Source organism: Belonocnema kinseyi, chromosome 8 (genome assembly GCF_010883055.1).
Source record: "Belonocnema kinseyi isolate 2016_QV_RU_SX_M_011 chromosome 8, B_treatae_v1, whole genome shotgun sequence".
Taxonomy (NCBI): domain Eukaryota; kingdom Metazoa; phylum Arthropoda; class Insecta; order Hymenoptera; family Cynipidae; genus Belonocnema; species Belonocnema kinseyi.
This window is the reverse complement of record NC_046664.1, coordinates 109,433,095-109,439,774: the sequence shown is the minus strand read 5'-3', so window position 1 is coordinate 109,439,774 and position 6,680 is coordinate 109,433,095.

Genomic DNA, 6,680 nt, shown 5'->3' with positions numbered 1-6,680 from the left:
GCCAATTAGCACAAATGGTAAGTTCCGACAGTGCCTACAAGTGTGCCTACTGGCCGCTAAATGGCAATACCGGTTTCATATGTATACACCTGGTAAGTAACGCGCTTGGTTGAAAGTCAGCTGCTTTATGTACGTAAAATGTACTTTATAGGTTAATTTAAGGCAGAAAGATTGTTGACTTTCCGTCAAAGCGTGCATGTGAAATGAAACTTATAGGTTAATTTAAGTCAGCTGATTGTTGAAATTCATAAAATGTATGCGCTGTCGTTCAGTTATTATGAACATGAAATGATAATAAAATTGAAAATTGAATAATTTTAGGAAATACATTTTATTAAAATGTGAGCGCTGTATAAATTATTCATTTATGCCTAATAAATCAAGTTGTTTTATCCTCCAAGTCGATGAGATTAGTAGAAGGAAAGAAGAACTTAATGCCACTAAACAAGGCACGTATATCCATTTCAAGATACCAGGTACAGAACATGAATCTTCCAACCTTTTTTATATCTTTTTTTATAACATTTGTACGATTATTCTATTTATAATCAAAATGCGTTATAGATCTGAGTACATATATCAAAATAGGAAACGTTCAAGAATCGCAATTTCGCGGACGCTTTTCTGCCAGCACAAATTGAATTTCAGAACTCGCAAATGAAAATCATCCGAAACTCAACATACATGTTAGTTAATTATCATATTACTCGTATATCAGATATGAGACACTGCACTTAAGTTCCATTTCTGGTTGAAATTAAGTGACTTAATTTAATGCAAAAATGAAATTCATCTACATTTAAAATTCATCATCTTGTATTACTGTGTACGTGAAATGCTACGTTCATTCATACAAACTAAGTATACGTTCGTACACTCGAGTATATACTGCCCCTACGCTTTATCTTACGTCTTAACTTATCAACTACACCCACGAAAAATCCTAGACGTGTTTACATGGTTGATAGTTCGCATCTGTGAAGAAAAAGAAGTGGCTTGCGAAAAGTAATTGAAATTCATATGATAAGTTTGCTTATTTCATAGTTATAAATACAAGAAGGCATTGAAATAATTTCATAAAACCCAAATTCAATTACGGTTTCATTAAAATATTTAATATTTTAAAAATTTCGGTGTGTTATTTTACATGTACATACGTCTATATGTGTAGCATAAATAATTAAAGAAGTGAAACGTATCTTAAGATTACGTATTATTTACATCGCTAGTAGGAACAAAGGTTAGGAAGCGCGCATATAAATTGTTCACTTTTTATTTGCATGTGGACGCATACGTTACTTATATTAGAAGTTGGTATAGCGGTTTTTTCGCCAGTTACCAATGTTATTTTTTAAGCATTTCACATTGGCCCTTGAAAGCGTGTCTTGTTTTCAATTTTTGATATATTAGAAACTCTTTTTTAGACTCTATGTCAATAATAAATTCGACGATTTTAACATAAGAACTATTGATTAATATTGCGTAGACGTTATTTGAGCGCTTATTTTCTTTCAATGATGATACATACAAATATCCATCTTTAACCATTTTTTTATAGGAGCGTGTCTGATGTGAGCGATTTAACTTGTCAATCCACATACTTTGTACACTTGACGAAGTCCCGAAGTACCGTGAGTCGAATAACTTCATTGTAAGTTTTATGATGGACGTACATAATTGAGTACAAAAATTTTGAACATCAGAAGACGCGAGTGAGAAAATCCTTGTTTTCAATATATTGTAGCTATACTGAAGATTTATATGACAGCAAACTTGGTGATGTACACCTTCCAAATGCTGAATGTGCGAATAGTGGACCCCAATTTAATACGCTTTTTGCTAAGTGTAAAAGAATGTGCACATCATATGTCATTGCAACTTTGAAATACAACTTTTCTGTTCCAATGGCAAATCGCTGTAGTAAAATATCAGCCCGATCAAGTTCAGCAGTAGCAATTTCAGACTTTAAAAGTATATGTAAAGCTTCAACTAGCATGATCCAGTGCATAACGTATTTCTTTGCGCCTGAAAAGTTTAGTATAACTGTCTGTATAACTCGTCAATCTTATCTTTCGAAACAAAACTAGCTGCTTGTTTGCTACTACCAAACCACACATTGGCAAATTGCTTACCCACACCTGATATAATGTGCATATGGTCAGGGACAAAGCCTTCGATAATATTAAACTTTTTCAAATTGATCAACTGCGCCTGGGCGTTATCTTATCCGAAAGAGGATACTTGTAACTTCCTGAATTAGGTTTATTTTCGTTTGTAACCCATTCTCCAGGATGCAGACACCAGTTGCAGCAGATCAAACAAAATACTTTAATATTATGTTTTTCGTCGAGTATATTAAACTTAATTCCGTCTTCACTTAGTGTGTTCATGTCTTCGACAAACGGGTTGCGAAAAACGTTCATGCTTGGCTTATTTTTGCCAAACCATAAACGAACAACGACTAATTCACTTGTACGAAGGGAAATTGGTAATTCGTTAATCATAAGGTAAATAGGCCAAATCGAATAGGAAGAACTCTCAAACAAAGGAGCTCCATCCGTGTTAAAAGTAACTGATACATAACTTTTTTTAACCGCAGGGTCCAAACTATTCACGAATTGCCAATATAGTTTGCCGTCATATATATCACTAAGTACATTATCCTCGCTTCCACTATAATTCAGAATCCGATTGTAGTAATCACTGTTCGCCTCTAAAAATTTTTTAATTTGAGTTGACGGATCAAGCGTTACAAAAAAGTCTTTGTAAAAATCATTTTTAACGTTGATATCGACATTGCATAATGAAGAATGCTTCTTCGAATCAGACCGTTCAAATATACCCACACTGAATCTACATTCTGTACATAAAGCGTGAGATTTTACGGAATTCGAAGGGTTAAACAGTTTGTTGATTAAAAGTCTGGACTGTGGCAGTACGGGTCTAGCAAAAATACAATTTATTAGAATAAATAAGCTGCACACTGCAGAAAAACTGAGTGATCATACCAATGCATATTTTATAAGCATCAGTAAGAGTTCTCCTGCATTAACTTTAACTGGAACATCTATCGTATTGGAAATCTCTTCGTTTTTCAAAAACTCGTGTAACCTTCTAAAGTGCGTCTCTTTCAATTTCTTTTTCTTCATCATTATATTCTTGCTTATTATCACTATCGGAAATATAGTCTAAATCCAGGTGTCCAATCTTAAAAAAAAGTTATAGATCATTGGATCAGTCGGTAGATAAAGTGTACACCTGGGAATTCCCTTTTTATATAAATAATCCAAAATTATCCAAAAAGCTTTTTGAACCCGTTAAGGACTAAACGTCCTTTTCTGTAACATTTTTTTCAGCGACGTTTTCTGCTGCTAAATGGATTTTGAAAGAAAATTTCGAACAATTAATTCAAATGAAGTTTTCAGGCCATCAAATCTTTATTTTATTATTTTCGTGTCGAATTTGTGAAGATACATCTCTAAAAAAGTGAAATACTTGCGTCCATGGACCCTAATTTTTAAAATGTATAGATAAGTTTTCTGAAATTCAATATAGCCACATCCAATATGACGACTAAAAGCCACATTTTGTTGTTATTCCTGATTTTCCTTATTGTAGCAATGTTTTCAAATTAAGCCCTATCAATTCATGTATACAGGGATGTTTGGGGTCGCTTATCATGAATCCGAAATCACGTTTACAAAACTCAAGATGGCGGATTCAATATGGCTGCAAAAACTTACTGAAACATTCCAAGTTTCATAAAAATTCGCATATAAGGGGTTTTGGGGCCGCTAATGACAAATCCGAGATCATATTTCCAAATTCAAGATGGCATATCCAATATGGCTGCCAAAAATTATTGCATCATTCTGATTTTCATACAAATGCGCACATGCGGCTTTTTGAGTCCGCTAATGACGAATACGTGATTAAACCCTACCGAAAAGAATCTTTGAGTATATACTAAAAATTCTTTAGGTCAAAGAAGCTCAGAGAAATTCTCTGCAGGCACTCAGGTAGATATTTTTAAAGGTACAGGAAGCTCGTTTAAATGGTCTGAAGGCTTTAAAATATCCTTTCCGAAATTGAAATAAGAATACGATCATAAATAACAAGCAGAGAGGCTATCTGAATAGAGTAGCCGACACTTAAGGGTCCTTGGTTAAGCTTTCGGATTAAAATTTAGAAGTAGATTTTTTTTAATTTCATAGTTAACAGCCTAAAATATAATAATTCGGAATCTACGGGTTTCGATGACTTCAGATATCTAACTTTTTTTTAATGTTTAAAATTGGAATTAATAGAACGTTTCTCGTAAATGGAATGAGATACGCCAAAAAAGACAACATTTTTGAATTCAACTAGAAAATTGTATATCAGTATATAAGTTATAATTATAAATAAGTATAATGAGAAAATTCATCAATTAAAAAAAAAAGTGTTAATAATTTTAAGAGAAATTTAAAAAGGGAGAGCGGATTAGCCACGACCAAATACTGTAAATAACTCTGCCCGCCAGGTACGTGACGAATACAAAAGGAACATAATATTACAGTCGCACCACTCTTAAAAGGACCACTAAAAGGATCTTGATGAGGACCCAAATCTCTCAAACTATCTCCGAGACTATTTTGTTTCAAATCGACTTTGTTTATAGATTCAAATGGGCCAGGCTATTTCGCTAAAGAAAACTCGGAGATTTCTTTCGGTAGGGAAATTTCAAAATTCAAGATCGCTGATCCAATACCACTGCCAAAAATTATGAAAAATTGTCATCAATTTCATTTGCAGCGTTAAAATGTCTTCTCGCAGTCGATGTATTCGTCGCTCTTGCCCAACTCTGACCACGTAGAAGTTAATATTTACAAGAGTAATGATAATTATTTTATTTTTATTTTTTCAAAGCGTAATGTTATTTTGGTGGGTATAAGGGTTTGGACTCTTTTGCACACTAAATGTCGCAGTCGAATAAGTATCTTTCAGGATTACATATTTCCTAAATTCACTTCTCCCAATTTGCGAATTTTTATGAAAGTCTGAATCTTTTAGTTACTTTGGCAGTCATATTGGACCCGTCATCTTGAATTTCGAAAATCTGATCACAGATTCGTCATCAGTGATACCAAAAACCTGCATGTGCAAATTTTCATGAAAAACAGAATGTTTCAGTAATTTTTGGCAGCTATATTGGATCAGCCATTTTAAATTTTCAAAATACGATCAAGAATTCGTCATCAGTGGCCCCAAAATCCCGCATTTGCGAATTTTTATGGAAATCGGAATGTTTCAATCTTTTCGGTAGCCATATTGGATACGCCATTTTGAATTTTGAAAATCTGATCACGAATTCGTCAACAGCGGCCCCAAAAAACCTCCATGTGCGAATTTTATAAAAATCAGAATGTTTCAATCACTTTTTTGAGGCCATATCTGACCCGCAATTTTGAATTTTTTAAATCTGCTCACTGATTCGTTATCAGTGGCCACAAAAAACCTTATGTGCGAATTTTTATATAAATCGGAAAGTTTCAGTAATTTTTGGCAGCCATATTATCTCCGCCATCTGTAATTTTGAAAATACGATTTCGTATTCGTGATTAGCGACCTCAGAAACCCCTAAATTAATAAATTTTATATGCATTTATAGGAATTTATTAGAAAATATTTCTCTAATACGGAAAATCAGAAATAACAAAAAAAATGGCATTTGTCTGCCATACTGGACATTGCCATCTTGAATTTTAGAAAAATAACCTATGGATTTTGAAACTAAGGGTCCATGGGCGCAAGAGTTTCCCTTTTTAGGGATTAATCTTCACAAATTCGAGACGAAAATCATAAAATAATCATTTGATGTCATGAAAAATTCATATTTTTTTGTTAAATAAGCGAATATAATTATTTCAGTCTGCATTTTGTTGCAATTCTGATGACGCATTTTTAAAGATCAAGAGATTCTGCATTAGAATTGATTATTTAAACCAAATTTGTTTTAATCGTTTCAGTAACAGAAAAACAATTTCTCACATCCACTATCAGTAATCAGTATGTTCGGAAATATTAGCACCGTTCTATTCCGCCTACAATTCTCGAAATATGTTTGGACTTTCCAAGTCAAGAATAATTCATTTTACAAGATAGCCATTAATAACGATATAAGGCAAATAAGGTGTTAAAAAGTGGACCCCTATTAAAGTGGCAAATACCTCAAACAGTGACGTTTTGCATTGTGCTACGATGAGTATTATCCACCTCATGCGCGTCACTTTCTACCAAGGCGTGACTCTCTACGATGGACCGCAAAGTCTGCATGAAAGTATTTGTCCATGTAATGGTTGTAGAGTCGTCTTCAGAAGGATGTTTATCCTGGATTTTTTCTGCCTTCATTTAAAATGTCGTGAAGTCATTCACAATAGTTTGAAAGGATAAAGAATGACATAAGCAGAATATGCACCTCATCTGTATCTGTATCCATCTGCTTTAAATTACTTTCTTTAGCAGCATCAGTCGTTTCGCCGTTATAAGAAATATCCATCTTCACCTCATCTTCAGCTGCAGATTTATGCTTATTTTTTACTGCTTGCACATTTCGTTTTGTATCTTCTGCATAGGAATCACTAGAACTCCAACTGTCGGATTCCTGAAAAATTCAAAAATATTGTTAGTTGGAATGACTT